The following is a 17,340-nucleotide window of genomic DNA, read 5'->3' as shown; positions in this document are numbered from 1 at the left end:
CTACATAAATTATACCGGTGGAAAAGAAAACAAATAACAAAATAATGTAGTATTAGTTAGTACCAAATTGTATGTGGTGATTAAATGCTTATTTCACCGACCAAACGGCCTCTAATTGATATCTCTATATGCATCGATATAATTCAATAAGAAAAGTTACAGTTTCGAGTTGCCCATTCGATTTCAAATTTTAATTTGTTGGACTTAAACATCAAACATTCAAATATCATAACATTAAGTCCAAACAATTTTGTCACGGCCCGAAATTTCCCACCTTCTAGATTGTGATGGCGCCTAACATTTCACTTGTTAGGCATGCCAACGTTAGAATAATTTAAATCATTTTAACAATTTATTTTAATTAAATAGTAAAGAAACCAAACAACTGGAATAGTGTCCGAATTAAAGTGAACAAACCAAAATAATAACGATGTTTAAATACCATTCCAGAACTGGAGTCACAAGTGCACGAACTTATAGAATAATACAAACAAGGGTCTGAATAAAATAAAGCTGTCTTAAAGAAAGCACACAGCTAAAATAAAGTAGAAAGAGACTTCAAAACTGCGAACGCCGTGCAGCTATACCCCAAGTCTCATCTGATAGCTGAATCAGAGCAAAATCTACAGTATGCCGCTGTGACTAGTTCCAGTATCTGCACAAGAAGTGCAGAGTGTAGTATGAGTACAACCGACCCCATGTACTCTGTAAGTGCCGAGCCTAACCTCGACGAAGTAGTGACGAGGTTAAGGCAGGTCACTTACATTAACTTGTACACAATAATAATAATAATAATAACAGGAATAGAGGTAAGACAAGTAAATCATATCAATAATTGAAGTCAATCCAGCAGTATAACCAATTATTTCTTTTATCATTCTGTTGCGGTGTGCAACCCGTTCCCCCAATATAATCCTTCAATTAAATTTCGTTGCGGCGTCCAACTCGCTCCAACAATATAAACTTAAAATATAATCCGTTACGGCGTGCAACCCGATCCCCCAATATATTCATTTTCAATTCTGTGTGCAACCTGCTCCAACAATATAATTTAACAACTCTTAAATGTAATAAAAGTACTCCAATAAATACTACATTCAATAAGAAATTATCAGGCAACAAAGCATACAATAATTATAATTTATTTAGGAAACAAGTAATGACAAGTAACAGTTAATTATGAAAATCAGGGAGAACATAGGCAATTTAATATTTAATATGCTAAATGTCAAGTAGCAATTAAGATACATATGTCAAATAAGCATGTAGCAATTATAGCATGAATTCAAAACTTAATATTTGGCAAGGAATATGAGAGAAACAATTACTCCCTCCGTTCCAGTTTATGTGAACATATTTCCTTTTTGGTCCGTTCCAAAAATTATACATATTTTATGTACTTTTTCGGTTAACGAATGTAAATAGTTTATGCCGCGGACTAAAAATGAATAAAAGCCCAAAAGCAATTCTAAATCTGGATTGGAGTATCCAAGTTCAAGATCAGTTTGCTTTCAGCAATCTAAATCTGGATTTCATTGTTATACTGGTTCTTATTAATTTATGTTAATCAACTTAATCAATTAACTACTGCTCATTTGCAGGACTTTGGCTATCTAATAAATAATGAGATCACATTGGATACCCAGCATGAGATAATTGTCATTAGCCGCTATGCATGTTTGCATATGAAAATCATTGGAGGTAATAATTAATAAATAAATTACATAATTTACTATGATACCCATATTAATTGATGCATATTTTTAATGGATTTGAGACAATGATTTGAAATGAGTAATCGATACTGTGAGTATAACAGGAAAAAAGAAATTGTCTTCTCTTGATATGCTAAAAGTGACAAGTAAAAGTGAAAAACTATTTTTAGAATAATGTACAAGTAAAAGTGAGAGTTATGTTTTTTTTTATAAATAACGAGATCACATTGGATACCTTTCCTACCCCTTTTTTTTACTTAAATAAACAACATGCATAAATTGTAACTTTCATTTCTAGCTCCTCTTCATCGAATTTGTTGATCAAGAAATATAGAAAATTACGAATGAAATAATTAAATCATATGATTATCTCTTTTTGTCGCCTATGGGTGGAATCTATTGTTTCTTTGTGGTATCTTCTTCTTCTTCCTACCTTTTTTTTTTTTTTTTTTTTTTTTTTTTGCATTTTATTCCTCTCACCCTACTTGATTACAAAGTCGTTCCAATTTTCCAAAATACTTTAGGCCTTGTGTCTATTAAAAAAACACAGAAATTAAAAGTGTAAATCATCTCATAATTACCAGCCATGGCAATGAATATTTCCATAGAAGATCAACCTCATATCTTGCTTTTCTTAATCATCTGCTTAGTATCTGCTCTTATAATAGTTCAATCATTTATCAAGAATCTCAAACAATCAAACAAGAAAATCCAACATCAACCTCCTAGCCCGTTAGCATTACCAATCATCGGTCATATGTATCTTCTTGGTTCAGTGTTACACCAATCCTTTCAGAAATTAGCATTGCGCTATGGGCCATTCATGTTGATCCGTGTTGGTAATCATCGTCATATATAGTGTCGAATGGCGCCATAGCAAAAGAAATTTTTAAGACTAATGATGTCAATTTTGCTGCTAGGCCAGAATTTGGCTCTTCAGAGTACCAAATTTTCAAAGACACCTTGTTTTCCACTTTGGATTATACCAAGTATTGGATTTTTATGAAGAAAATTTGTATGACAGAGATTCTCTCCCCTCAGCAGATAATTAAATTTGCTGATGTTAGGAAGGAGGAAATGATGAAATTGTTGGAATTTTTCACGGAGTGTTCAGAACAAGGGGAGGCTTGTGATGTTGGAAATCAACTTATGGCTATGACAAATAATCTTATTTGTAGGCTGACTATGAGCACCAGAACCTCAACTAATGTCAATGAGAGCGCGGAGATAAGAGAAATCGCTAAGGGAATAACATTACTTTCAGGGCAATTGAGCTTAGGTGAAGTGTTTGGTCCTTTGAAGAAATATGATCTTCTTGGAGCTGGAAGAAAGGTCAAAGCTTTGTTGCTTACGTTTGATAAGTTTATGGATGGGATCATCGAGAAACACGAAGAGGAAAGGCGTGCTGGAAGTAAAGACAGGAAATATATGATGGATATTCTTCTGGAAATTGCAGATGATAAAAGCACTGAGATGAAGCTCACTAGAAATGGCATCAAGGGTCTTTTCTTGGTAAGAATCATCTCTTCATAAAGACGGATCCACGACTTAAACTTGATGTGTTCAACCTTTATGGTTGAAATTTTAATAATAGTTGAAAATTTAGTGACTTTTCACGCATATATATACCTATGCTCTATCTAAAAAAATGCTAGGTTCAGTTGATGGTTCTTTTATTTACTTATAGAAATTAACTTAAATAGTCGTCCGCCCGAAGCCTCACGACAACATAAAGTTAGCCTTATGAATTGAATCTTAAGTAAGGGGCCCCCCATTTTCATCAGACTTTCAGTGAAGTAGGAGCTCGCTCCCTACCTAGCAGTACTTCCATGGGTTGCCTCTCGAGGCCCTGTTTGAAAGGAAGTTTCCAAAATAATAGTCGAAAAATGTTTATATTGTGTATGTTTAGTGCATAACAAACGCCATATGTGTAACTTCCCCTTCTTTTTGGCCTTATTTAACAGGATCTGTTCTTGGGAGGAACTGATACAACAAGTGTGGCTTTGCAATGGGCGCTCGCGGAGCTGCTGAACCATCCAAAGGCAATAAAGAAGCTGCAACAAGAGATTGACAGAATTGTTGGGGTGCAAAACAGACTGGTTGAGGATTCAGATATACAAAATCTTCCTTATCTGCAAGCTGTTGTCAAGGAAACTCTAAGATTGCATCCTTCATTGCCCTTAGTATTTCGAAAATGCAGGGAAGATTGTGTGATCAATGGTTACAAAATACTTAAAGATTCTAGGCTTGTAGTCAACCTTTACGCGGTTAATAGGGACTCAAATGCATGGGCTGATGCAGATGAGTTTGTACCGGAGAGATATCTTAACTTGAACGAGAACCTCGCGATCGAGCCTGATGAATTGGAGGCCATTAAAGATGGCCAGAACTTCTGTTATGTGCCATTTGGTGGAGGAAGGAGAGGATGCCCTGGTGCTGGACTTGCAGCAGCAGTGTTGCATAGGACACTTGGTGCAATGATCCAATGTTTTTATTGGAAAATTAAAGATGCAGAAACACTTAATATGGAACAAGGAGCTGGATTTTCTGCTGCCATGGTTTATCCTTTGGTTTGTTATCCTGTTATGCGTGTAAAAAAGGACAGTCTGGTGCATAAAGCATTTTGTGTTCGCATGGGGTCCGGGGAAGGGCTGCACTCCGAGGAGTGTGATGTAGGCAGCCTAACTACCCTGATACAAACATCAATGGCTGATTCCAAGACTTGAGCCCGTGACCTATAAGTTACATTGAGACAACTTTACCGTTGCTCCAACTTTATTGTTACGCGTGTTAATCCAATAGAATTTGCCACTATTTCCAACTGATTGGACTACATAGGAAGGAGCCAAAGGTCTTAATTTCAGTTCAGACTGTTAAACTTATCTGTTGTTGTTACCGTCTGATTATGTCAATGTCATGTTTATTTTCATATTATATATCATTGAAAACTAGTGAGTGAAGAATCTGGATTTAAAGTATGAATCTTTTATTATTAGACAAAAGGTAAATAACAAAAAACTAGAGTACGGGTTTTGGATCTAACCACTCACTCAAGAAATTGGTGAAAGTCTTTCACCTTTGCTGCATTTTTCAGTCCCCATCCTCGTCAGACCAGACTAGGCTGCATTGCAGTACCTTCATCCTTGTCCCTAGCCACTTTATTAAAGCAAACTCGTCGTCTGTGTCTTTAGTCAATGCTATTTCTTTTATACACACCATTTAGAGCATTCTAAAGAGAGATTATAACATATGTCACAACCACAGATCTGTTTTTTTTTTTTTTTTTTTTTTTGGTTAGTCAACGCAAATTGACATAAATATATAAACAACCATCCTTATACCTCCTTTTACAGATCGAGTGTAACATTTTCCTCAAAAGAACAAACATAGCTAACAAGCATAAATAGACATATATTGTCATTTTGTTTTTGCTTATTTATTCCAAGGATAATAGGGAGGGCAAAGGGAGAGGTAGTTTAAGGAGTTACTTGAAGAATTACTTTTCCGACATTAGAGTTAGAAAATAGAGATGCTAAACTCTCCAAAAAACTCTCAATACCATTGTAGATTTTGTGTTTGGATTTTATTTTGCCCACTTTCAAGTAAACTTCTTTTATGAATTCCTCAAAGTGGTTATAATATGAACCTACCATAAACCCTTTCATCATAACTTCTTTACCCACCATGTTCAATAGGTTCCGAACCCCTTCTCTTTCTGTCCAAACCTGCAAAATCCAAAAAATAAAAATAAAAAATTGGTGATTTGAGTTTTTTTTTTCAATAGCTTGAAAGGAAGAAGGGGGACCTTGGAGAAACGGTAGAGTTGTCTCCGTGTGAGCTATAGGTCACGGGTTCGAGCTGTGGAAACAACCGTTAATGCTTGCATTATGGTAGGCTGTCCAGATCACAACCCTTAGGGTGCAGCCCTTGCTCGGATGCTGCATGAATGCAGAATATTTGTGCACCGGGCTATCCTTTTTAGTAGTGGAAGGAAGAAAAAGCCCAAGTTTGTACAAAAGTTAGGAATCTTTACACAATTAGCCGGTCAGATTTACCATTTACTTTGTTTGATCGGTATACATAAATTATATATAATTATACACATATTATACATGTATTAAAACAGTAAAGGGTACCTTGTTGTACTCGGATATCATCCCACAAAGTGCAATACGAGCTCCGTGGTTGACATGATTCAGAACAGCCTCAAGCATTTTACCACCAACATTGTCAAAATAAACATCAATCCCATTTGGGAAATATCTGTAAGAGGTAATACAAAAATTATGAGCATGTCAATCGCTAGAAAAGTAGTCCAAGGAAAATAAAAAGATTTACTAGCTAGTAATTAGTACTACCAAAAACCTAAATATTTTGAAGAAGCAAAGAAATTTACTTGGTTAATGCAGCATCATAATCTGTCTCTACACGGTAATTAAAAGCATCGTCGTAGCCACATTCTTCTTTCAACAGCTTCACCTACCAAGAGAAAAGAAGAGGAAACATATATCCAGATTACAAGCATAATTTAATTTATCTCCAGTTGAAAAGACTTACTCTTATGAAAAATATATTTTCACCTTCACTTAATCTATTTTCGCAAATCAAGAGAAGGACAATCTTTTTTTTTCCCTTGTTTTACTCTTATAATTAACTACTTACTCTCCATATCATTTCCTAATTTTTTTTTGAAATGTTATCATTATTATGGGATTATAAAATACATATTTCAATTATTTTTTCTTAAAGGGAATGTTATCATTTCCAATCTTTTCTATGCCCACCCACGCAGTTATACCAGGCATTCCTATTACACAGAAATAAAAGAAATTACTTGATTTTTGCTTTAAGTTCATGACTGTAAAAACGATAATTAAAATTGGTGAAGGAGAGGTATTAGGTATATACCTAAGCAACTAAGATAATCAGGCAACGCAATCCCAATTGCAGCAGTAATCTTCTGAATCAAATTTGAGGGCATAACACCAAATTCTGAAACAGGGCAAATACGGCTAAGTACTATATCTCCCTCTGAAAACTTGATGTCGTTAGATTGAATTACCTTCCCCATTCCTAATGCTCTTATCACCTGCAATGTTTCATTTTATTAATTAATATCAGCATACTAGAGCTATGCATTTATATTAGAACTTTAACAGATATTAAAGTCCGTCGACTGTAAACACAAACAACAACAACAATCTAATAAACTCTAACAAGTGGGGTCTAGGGAGGGTAGAGTGTACACAGCCTTACCCCTATCAGGAAGGTAAAGAGGATATTTACGATAGAATCTAAAAATAAAAGAAAAGAAGTAGTGGCAACAAATACTTGGCAACAAATACTAACAACGACAATAAGATATTAAAGTGAAGCAAAGATAGCAATCAAACAATAGTACTAGCAATCTAAGGATGGAAGGATACCTCAATGGTAAACACACAGAATACTTATATTTCTTTTTCGCTATTTTTGAAGTCCTTTGAAGCAGGTATATGACACTCTTTGATGGTAAGAGGTTGTGAGTTCGAGTCACCCCAAGAGCAAGGTGGAGAGTTCTTGGAGGGAAGGATGCCGAGGGTCATTTGGAAACAGTTTCTCTACCCCAGGGTAGGGGTAAGGTCTGCGTACACACTAACCTCCCCAGACCCCACTAGTGGGATTATACTGGGTTGTTGTTGTTGTTTATTCAAAAATTTATGCAATTATTAACTTTAAATTTATTGTTTTACCTTTATTTACATGCATATATAGTCACCGAAATGTCATGACATATTTATGATTATAAGTTTTGAAGGTATTTTTGATACTCCCTTTATATCTCTTCAAATTACCATTTATCTCTCTGCTAAATTTATAAATCATTTACTGAAGCAAGGATTAGATTAGGAAAAGATAGCTACTGCTTTTTTATTTTATTTAGTGGAGCGTTATTTTTTTTGAACAAATTTTCTTTGTTTAAAACCACACTTACCTTCGATCCAGGGGCGGATCTACTAAGGCCCGCGGGGTGGTACGCCACCCGCAAGCTTTGTTCGAAATCTTAACTATATATGTATGCATATTTGCGAAATCTTATAAATATTCCGAGTGCAACCTGGAGTAACAAAAGATTTTAAGATGCTTGTGGTAAATGGCTGATAAATCCTCCTTTGCAGTAAGGGATCGAACCACTGAGACAAAACTTTTTAAAACCTTTTTAGCTTGCTGCATCATCACGTATTCTCGGTAAATTTTGATGTTATTGTTCACTTATTTTTCTTTCTTCAATTATATTCGGTTCTCCTTATTTTCTTTCTTTAATTATTGTTGACTATATATTTCTTTGTTAGTAAATCTTGACTTTTTTTTGGTCTCTTAGCTAGTACTATTTGTTTTTTTCACCCACACTTAAAACAACATTTCCTTTTCAAAATCCTCGCTCCCATTAGAATCCCAAAAGACAAATAGTTAGTACTATTTGTTTTTTTCAAAGTTGATCAAATCGATTAGCTTGGCAACCGGAGCCTTCAAATTCTGGATCTATCTCTGCTTCGATCGGACTAATTGCAGTATATAACAATTTTTTTTTTTTAGTTTGCGATCAGTCTAACAACATTATATAAAATCAGACTGAGAGAAGTGAAGATAGTAAACCTGGCCAAGTGGGCTCTGAAAGTGTGAACAAATTGAAAATGTCCAACTAGGTTCATAGCTTGAATCTCTGATATTTCATCCTTGATATGCCAAGAAGTGGTGATATTTCCTTTAATTATCTGAATCATAAGGAAAGAGTCTGACTCTATTGTTACCATGTTGAAACCATGATCTAAACACCATCTCAAACCAGTTTTGATTGCTTGAGCTTGAGCAGAGTTGTTCGAACAACAACCAAGATACACAGTGAATGCCATAATCATATGACCAAGATGATCCCTCAGGATCCCTCCACCTCGTGCGTTACCAGGGTTCCCTTTGCTACACCCATTGACATTTAATTTGAGATCCCCTATTGCAGGTTTTTTTCAGCTCACAGGTATAATATTTAATTGGGGCTTGATTCTATCTACCATATGCGATATCTTTGGGAATAGAGATACAAAGATAGAGAGGGAAATTGAGTAGAAAGCAGCAACTGCATCATGGTGGTAATCTGATGAATGACTCGGGCAATAGAGCCTCTAATACCTTCATATTTATAAGTACATCTATATTTTCAGATTTCCCAACAGATAACAGAAGGGAGGCATTACAATATCATTTCATGTACTTTTTTCTGTTTGATGAGCCACCATTTGATGAATTTATCCCTGATGCCTCGAGTAGAACAAGTAGACAAACCACACGCATCTTCAAAGTATTTCCAAACTTTGATAGCAATATTCCCCTCATAGAATAAATGATTAGTAGTTTCAATGTTGCAAATGGCGCAACAATAACATCTTGATGGCCCATGTACATTAAATCTGGTAAGAGAATCATCAGTAGCAAGTTTACCATTAAGTAATCTTAGTACATGGAAGGAGACTTTGAATGGTAGTTTACAGTGCCATATCTTAGAAAGAGTAAGGGAAGTACCTCTTGATTTTTTAAATGTTTCCCAAGCTGATTTACTAGTGAAAGATCCAGAAGGATTAGCAAGCCAGATATGCCGATCATTCTCTTCTGGTGAAATCTTAATGGACTGAATATGAGATACCAGATGAGAGGGGAGGGTATCATGAAGTTTATCCAGCATCCATTGGTAGTGAGAGATAAAATCAGCCATTTTTGTCTTTTTGGACTTGTTTTCATGTTGGATTAGCTTAGCAAGAGCACCTTTGTTAGTTCAGTTATCCCACCAAAATGAGAGGTTACCTTTCTCTACTTTTCACAAAATATGATCTTCACAATCCTCCTTGATGTCCATTAGCCGTCTCCAAATGTGTGACTGAGAATAGCTTTTTTTTCTAGCAACTGGATGATATCTTTTGCAATATTTAGCTTCCAAGAAGAGGGTGAGAAGAGATTTTTGAGTCCTGAAGTTCCACCATGATTTAGCAGCAAACGAAATGTAGATTTCATGCGATGACCTAAAACCTACCCCTCCCTCCACCTTAGGATAACATAAATTTTTCCAGAAAACCAATGATAGATCCTCTTGCACTCTGATGTTCCCCAAAAAAAAAACTAGCAAGAGATTTTTTAATATAATCAAGGGTACTTTTTGGTGGATACACAACATATATGATATGTAAAGAGAGAGAATGCAATAGAGACCTAATAAGGACTGCTCTAACCCCAATGGAAAGAATCTTCCCTTTCCATCCCTGAGTTCTGTTTGTTATTTTAGCCACCATATTTTCAAAATAGCATTTTTTTTTGGACACCCCAAATAAGTAAAAGGGAAGTGGGAATGGGAAAAACTAGTGATAGCTTTGATGTCCTCAATTACAAGGAGTGGAGTATTAGAAGATACCATGAAAGCAGATTTCCTTTTATTCACCATTTGGCCTGAGATTTGTTCATATTTCTCCAACTTGTTTATCATCATGGCAATGGAAAGCAAGTCATCAGAGGAGAAGAGGATGGTGTCATCAGCATATGTAAGATGAGTGATTAAGGGGCTTTCATTATCCATAGAGAAAGGGATGAAGTTATCATGTATCAATTGATCCATCATGTAGGATAGTAATTCAGCACCAATGACAAAAAGAGAGGGAGATAGTGGACCCCCTGCTTCAAACCTCTGGATGATTTAAAAAACCCATGTCTCAAATCAGTGAATTGCTGAGGACTATCAATTTTAGGAATAAGGACAAGGCATGTATGAGTGAAGGACCTAGGAAGTTCAGTTCCAGAGAAGAAGTCAAAAATCACATCATAGAGATCATTAGTAATTATATCCCAACAGTGTTGAAAGAATTTCCCAGAAATACTATCAGGACCAGGTAAGCTACTACCGTTGATAGAGAATACCACTTGTTCCAGCTCTTCCATGGGGGGGGGGGGGGGATTCTAACAACAAGTTATCTTCTTTGTTGACCAATGTTGGAAGCCCCCTTAGGATTGAAAAATCTCTGCAAGTAATTTCTTGTGTGAATTGTCTCTCAAAAAGGTGACAGCTTCAGCAGCAGTATCATCACTGTTCTCAAGCCATGTGCCATCCTACTTCTTAACTCTTGTCAGTTGCAATTTTTTCCTCTTAGAAATAATTACAGAGTGAAAGAACCTTGTGTTATTATCTCCATCAGTAAACCACTTCAAGCCAACTTTTTGTCTCCAGAAAGATTCTTCATTTTTAATATGCCTAATCAATTGAGCATTCACATTGTTGTACTCCATTCTATTGCTTTCTGAGTTGTCATTCAAGCATCTCTCCTCTAGAGTCTCAAGCATGTTATGCAATTCTTTGGTCTTATCAAATATATTGCCAATAGAGTTTTTAGACCAGAAGGAAAGACACTTACAAATATTTTTAAGTTTTAGGTGAAATCTCCACATATGACCACCTTGTACCTGCAATTGCCATGCTTGTTCCACGACTTGCATGAAGCCCTCTTATTCAGTCCAGAAGTCTAGAAATTTAAAATACTTCTTAGGTTCCCATCGAGGATTATATGTGAAGATCAGTAGGGAATCATGGTCAGAACCAATTCTAACCAAATGAGTGACAGAAGTGTCTGCAAATCTCTGCAACCATTCAGAATTAACAAGTACCCTATCTAATCTTGCCCATATCCTCCTACCAGGAGCCCATCCATTACACCAAGTAAAGGGATTGCCAGAGTAGCCGATATCCATTAACTCACTGCCAATAATACAATTGATGAAGGGTAAGCTTTTGGACATGTTGTGATCATTCCCTCCTTTTTTTTCCTGGGGATCAGTGATAGAGTTAAAATCCCCGGCCACCATCCATGGAGAGCTAATTCCCTCAAAAACTATTTTGATACTATCCCACAATGTCTCACTGAGATGAGCTTTGCAGTTAGCATACACCAAAGTCATAAATAAAGTCTCCCCATTGTTATCAATTGAACAATTGATAAGTTGAGGGAAATCTTCAATCACAGTACAATTAATAGAATTATTGCCAAAAAAACAGATCTTGTTGCTACAGTTTGCATATGCAAAATCAAACCCAAGTTTTCTCTTGAACTTCTCCAATTTAGTTCTACCACTGAAAGGTTCCATAATAGTTATGAATACGACGTTGTGAGTTCTTTTAAGTTGCTTAAGTCTGTCAAAGGTACCTTAAGAAGTGATGCCTCTAATATTCCAAATAAGAGACTTAATCATTAAAAGGATGTGGATTGATCATCTTTGTCCTGTGAAAATTTCACAGCAGGAATACCTTTACCTCTTTTGTTTGCTCTGCCACCTCTGCTTGAGAGTCCAGATCTTGTTGATGAGAACCTACCTTTGATTATTTCATGTCCCCGGGGTGAAAGGTGATGTTGGCCAATCACTTCCTCAAAGGCTTGATCAACTTCTTGTGGTGGTGGTGAATGATGTGAGAAAATTTCTAACAATTTGTTAGCATGATCATCAATGGTAACTGATTGAGCATCATCACTATCAGACTGGTGTTCATTTTAAAGTCATCTTCAGAGTCATTAAAAACCTGACTATATTCTGTAGTTTCTAATTCTTCCCCTAAAGCTTCAAATTCAGAGTCAACATCATTTAGCATACCCTAGTCTGATTCATCACTGCTATATGAAAGAGCATTCCTAGATGGCTTATGATTATTTAAGTTGTGTTCAGGTGGGGGGTTTTCAAGAGGGGGAGGGTCTGGTGGCTCTTGAGGGGTGGCGTTTGCATAAGCCTTAGCTGACTGAATTACTTGAGAGCTTATTTGCTGGGAAGGGATAATTTATGCCGGTTTTGGCACTTTAGGTTCTGTAGCTGATAAATGTTGTTGTTTTGGGACTATTGAGATAGAAGGGATGTCAGTGATAATTTGGGGGTTTTGGCTTGGATATGTTATCGGGAACAATCTGAGAGGTTTTACTAGTGGAACGTTGATAAGTAGCTTGAGGATGGGGATTTATTCTTTGATGTGTGTTTGGTTTTGATTTGGTTCTAACTTGGTTGAAATCTGTTGTTTGAGTAGTTGGTTATTTTGAGTTATTGTGGTGTATGGTATTGGTGATTTGCTTGCTCCGGTTAACTTACCATTGCACTTTTTTCTTAGCTCCAATCTTTTGCTTTGGTACCTGTTGAGGTTGTGCTGCCTGCTCAATTGATTTGTTCTCGTTCAGAACCTATTGCTGATTGTTTTGTGTACCATGATCTCTCGGTTGTTGAGCTGGTTGGTCATCCTTTTGTGATTGGGTGTTGTTTCGTGTATCTATGACTTCCTGGTGAGATTGTTGTGGTAACACATTCAGGTTATTACTCCCATTCGTGTGTTGGTTACCTTTCTTGTTTCCTTTTTGAACTTTCCATTGATCAGTATTCTCCTCATTATTGGCTGTGACTTGGGCTTGTATTTCTTCCTCTCTTTTCTTATTTCTACAGGAGAGTATATCACGTCCTTGCATACAACAATATTGACAGTATGAGGGAGCACCTTCATATTCAATATCAAGCCAATAACCATCCTCCTCATTACTATCTAACCTCTTAAACCCCAGCCGGATTTGATCCTTACTAGGTTTTAAGAGATCAATTTCAACTTTAATCTTGGCCACATTACCTCTAGATTTAGAGTAGGTGGCCATGTTAGGAGCCATAGGAGTACCAACTGAACTAACCATTCTTGATAAAATGTCCCACCTAAAAAAATGCCAGGGGAGTTGATGAATGAGAATCCATACTGGAGCAATTGTAGTCTCACATTCGGGGGCAAAGTCGGGGGTCCGTCTAATAATCTTCATTATATATGGACCAAGAGTGATGAACGATTTAAAGTAGATATGATAAAAATTTGTTTCATTAGACAAGTCAATATAAACATGATTTGTATCATAAAAGGCTATTTTGACAGTACCTTTAAGCGGAATAAGACTGATGAATAACCTCCTTACTTCCTCCATGTTAGGTTTGCCTCTAGTAAACTTTCCAACAATTGTGAACCTGCAATCTTCAGCCAGAGTAACAAAAAAGTCTTATGCAGAGAATTAGACCGCGGGTTTGCCTATATGAGTACCATGAGTAATTTCAACATGCTGCTTAGCACTTGATCTATTTGCGAGAGAAGTGGAGACAGTAGCTGCAAAGGACGGCTTGGACACTGGAATGGGTGGTCGAGGTTGATTTTTGGAATTATTATTCGAGTTAGAGGAAGGACTGTTATTTTCCGTGTTCCGATTTGCATTCTGTTGAATATTGGATTGGGGATTTTGGATACTATTATTGGTTCGGTTGTGACGAGGTGAGGGTCAAAATTAGAAGAAACCTTCAGTGGTGGTGGGAGAAAATTACTCTTCTGGGTATTGGGTATTACTTGTTTGTGTTGGATAATAGGGTTTTCATATCGGGGGTTTGATAGTGTTTGAGTGCTTGTGCCATCCAAATGAATCACATCTTCAAGGGATGGATGTGAAGTATGTGTTTTTTGTTGGGAAGATGTTGATTGCAAAGTGGGTTTAGTTTGGACGGTGGTCTTTGGGGGTAGTAATTTGGGTATGGTTAGTCATCGAGTGGGTGGCAGTTGATGTTGGTAAATTCTGATTGTGAGGTGTCGATTGGTGATTGCTATTTTGGGTTGGTGGATCGGGTGGGGCTGGTGGAGGTAGTTGTGGGACCTCTAGTGGTCCAGGTGGATTGGTTGAAATTATAGAGAGAAGGCAGAGAGAGTTTGGTTCGAGAGAGAAAGATTGCTTCGACGTTGATTAATGCAATTTGTTAACTGCTAAGAAGCCGTGCGGAGCAAGGATTTTGCACAACCGGTCGTTTAGTTTTGGCTGTGTGCTTGATTTCCAAGGATAAAGGACTCTTTATGTCCAATGTCATATACTCCATAAAGTTCCAAAAGACGCATACAAGACGTAAGTATATATACGTATTATATATTTATGTTTTTTTAGTAAATAAACCATCATAATCATGTTAAAGACTACTAGTATTATTTTCATACTCACGCTTTAAGGACTAGAGCCCATTTGGATTGGTTTAAAAGAAGTGGCTTTTTAGGAGAAATAGCTTTTAAGCAAAAAAACAATAAGTTAGGGTTGCCCAGCTTATTGCAACCCCAACTTATGGTTTTTGGCTTGTTTTAAGCAGTTTTTAACTTATTTTAAGCACTTTTAACTTTGTCAAATAGTAAAAAAAAATTAAAAAGAGCCTAAAACGTGATTTGACCAATTTAAAAGTCAATCCAAACACCCTCTATTTATGGTTTTATTAGTTGGAATCCATATATTTACTATATCATTATATAGTATGTAATTTATATTTATAAAATTATTGATAAAATATTTTAAATTTTAATATTTTTTTTTAAAATTTGGTAGAGATAAGATTGAATGAGTTAATAGGATAAAACTATTCTATCACTAAATTAAATAATATATTTATTTTTTCATCAGTTCTATTTTTCTTTCTTTCCCTTTTCACATTTTTTACTATTTTACTTTCTAATTTCAACTCAGATTCTCTAAATTAGCTATTCTTTTTATCACATTTGATTGATCCACACATCAAAAAGCAATTTTGTTTGTGTCTTATTTTTTTAAACTAAAAAATTCCCGAGACAAGTGTTGTAAGGTTCAAAACACAATGGATAATAGGCTCAATCATTTTACCATTTTCACTTAATGCTATATTTTTATATAGGGTAGAGTTCAATACCATATGACGTGCGCCTAACCCACACATTATATGTTAATCAGTCACCACTAGATCAAAACCATGTAGATTATTTTGTCTCAATATTATATGAATTTTATGAAAGAAATTTTAGGGTCTTTTAATATACTTTAGTTTTAAGCCACCAGTTCCGTTGAGCCGCCCTGATTAATGGTCAACAATTATTATAGATCACTGCCCCATGCATGTGTTGTTCAACCAGCTTATTTCACATTTGAAAACTAAATAACACATTCACTAATTATTGTCTTATCTTAATTGAGACCCTATAAAATTTGATTGAGAATGTCCGGGGTAGACAAGTGCACTACTAAAAAATCAGGTTTTAGCAACGGACAAATTCTATAGCTAAACAGAAAAATCCATCGCTAATCTCATTTAGCGAGGGATTATCAAAAAATTTTGCTAGCTACGAGCGTTTTAGCGACAGATTAGTGACGACATTCATAGCTAATTCCAGTATTATTTTTGTAGTGGTGGTTCAAGTAGGAGACTAGTAAAGCTTTGATTTAGTGTAACGATCCGACCGGTTATTTCGAGAGTTATAGCCCCGTTTTCCATATTTTTTTGCTTCCTTTTGTGCTTTTCAGCTATATTATGATATATCGGGTTAGTTGGTTCGGGTCCGGAGTGGTTTCGAAGTGGATTGAGACACTTAGTCTCTAAAGTAGAAGCTTAAGTGGGAAAAGTCAACCGAATATTGACTTATGTGTAAACGACCTCGGATTTGAATTTTGACGGTTCCGTTAGCTCCGTTAGGTAATTTTGGACTTAGGAGCGCATCCGCAATGTGATTTGGAGGTCCGTAGTAGAAGTAGCCTTCAATTGGCGAAAGTTGAAAAATTTAGCGATTTCGGTCGGCAGTGAAAAATTTGATATTGGGGTCGAGATGGATTTCCGAAAGTTGGAGTAGGTTATTAGTGTCATTTGTGACGTGTGTGTAAAATTTGAGGTCATTCGGACGTGGTTTGGTTGGTTTCAGCATCGGTTGTCAAATTTGGAAGTTTAGAAGTTCTTAGGCTTGAATCTGAGGGTAATTTGATGTTTTGATATTGTTTTGAGTGATTCGAAGGCTCGACTAAGTTTGTATATTACTATATGACTTGTTGGTATGGTTGGTTGAGGTCCCGAGGGGCTCAGGATGATTCCGGGTGATTAACGAATTATTTGAAGTTGGAAAAATACAGCTGAAGCTGCTGCTGGTATTTTTGCACCTGCGGATGGGGAGCCGCAGGTGCGAGGTTGTAGGCGCGCACGGGAGTTTGCAGGTGCGGACGGAGTTGAAGTAGGCTGGGTCCGCAGGTGCGTAAGGGAGGTCGCATCTGCGGGTCCGCAGATGTGGATAGCTGCCCGCAGAAGCGGAAGTGAGGAGGTCAGGCAGCGTCCGCAGGTGCGAGGTCTTTTCCACACCTGCGTGGTCACATATGCGGATATGGAGCGCAGGTGCGAAATTGGGGGAATTAATGATTTTCCGCAGGTACAGAGTTTCTTGCGCAGATGCGGCACTGCAAGTGCGCATATTTGACCGCAGGTGCGGAAGCCCTGGGCAGAAAGTATAAAAAGAACACTTCGCAAATTTTGGTTCATTTCCACCATTTTCAAGTCTGTTTTTGGAGCTTTTGGAGTGATTTTGAAGAGAGATTCAGGTGATTTTCATTAAGGTAATTTTTTTGAGCTCCAATACTCCTATCTATGGTCATTTCCCGTTGTTTTATCATCTAATTAGTGGAATGTAGGGGTGAAAATAGGGGGGTTAGGGGTTGGGATTTTAGAAAGTTTAATTTAAGGATTTAAGGGATCAAACAGTGTCGGATTTTGATATATTTCGTATGTATGGACTCGTATGTGA

General features: G+C 36.6%; 1 long non-coding RNA gene and 1 pseudogene across 3 annotated transcripts; one reads left to right on the top strand and one right to left on the bottom strand.

The window, feature by feature from the left end:
- The first annotated feature begins 2,239 nt into the window (after positions 1–2,239).
- LOC142173275 (3,9-dihydroxypterocarpan 6A-monooxygenase-like) lies at positions 2,240–4,651 on the top strand (annotated as a pseudogene).
- Positions 4,652–5,029: 378 nt separating this feature from the next.
- Positions 5,030–13,792, bottom strand: LOC107778779 (uncharacterized). 3 transcript variants are annotated; one of them, XR_012702895.1, is made up of 8 exons: positions 9,273–10,095; positions 8,352–9,160; positions 6,778–6,804; positions 6,624–6,707; positions 6,112–6,194; positions 5,852–5,978; positions 5,521–5,684; positions 5,030–5,440 (listed from the first exon to the last, which is right to left on the bottom strand). It is a non-coding gene; the product is annotated as an uncharacterized LOC107778779 (long non-coding RNA). The 3 variants fall into 3 exon arrangements; XR_012702894.1 differs by lacking the exons at positions 5,521–5,684; positions 8,352–9,160; positions 9,273–10,095 and adding an exon at positions 13,672–13,792 and having other exon boundaries at positions 5,130–5,440; XR_012702893.1 differs by lacking the exons at positions 5,521–5,684; positions 9,273–10,095 and having other exon boundaries at positions 5,130–5,440.
- Between the last annotated feature and the right edge of the window lie 3,548 nt (positions 13,793–17,340).

This window comes from Nicotiana tabacum, chromosome 2 (assembly GCF_000715075.1).
Source record: "Nicotiana tabacum cultivar K326 chromosome 2, ASM71507v2, whole genome shotgun sequence".
NCBI classification, from domain to species: Eukaryota; Viridiplantae; Streptophyta; class Magnoliopsida; order Solanales; family Solanaceae; genus Nicotiana; species Nicotiana tabacum.
The sequence above is the reverse complement of the archived record's forward strand: the minus strand, read 5'-3'. Positions and strand labels throughout refer to the sequence as shown.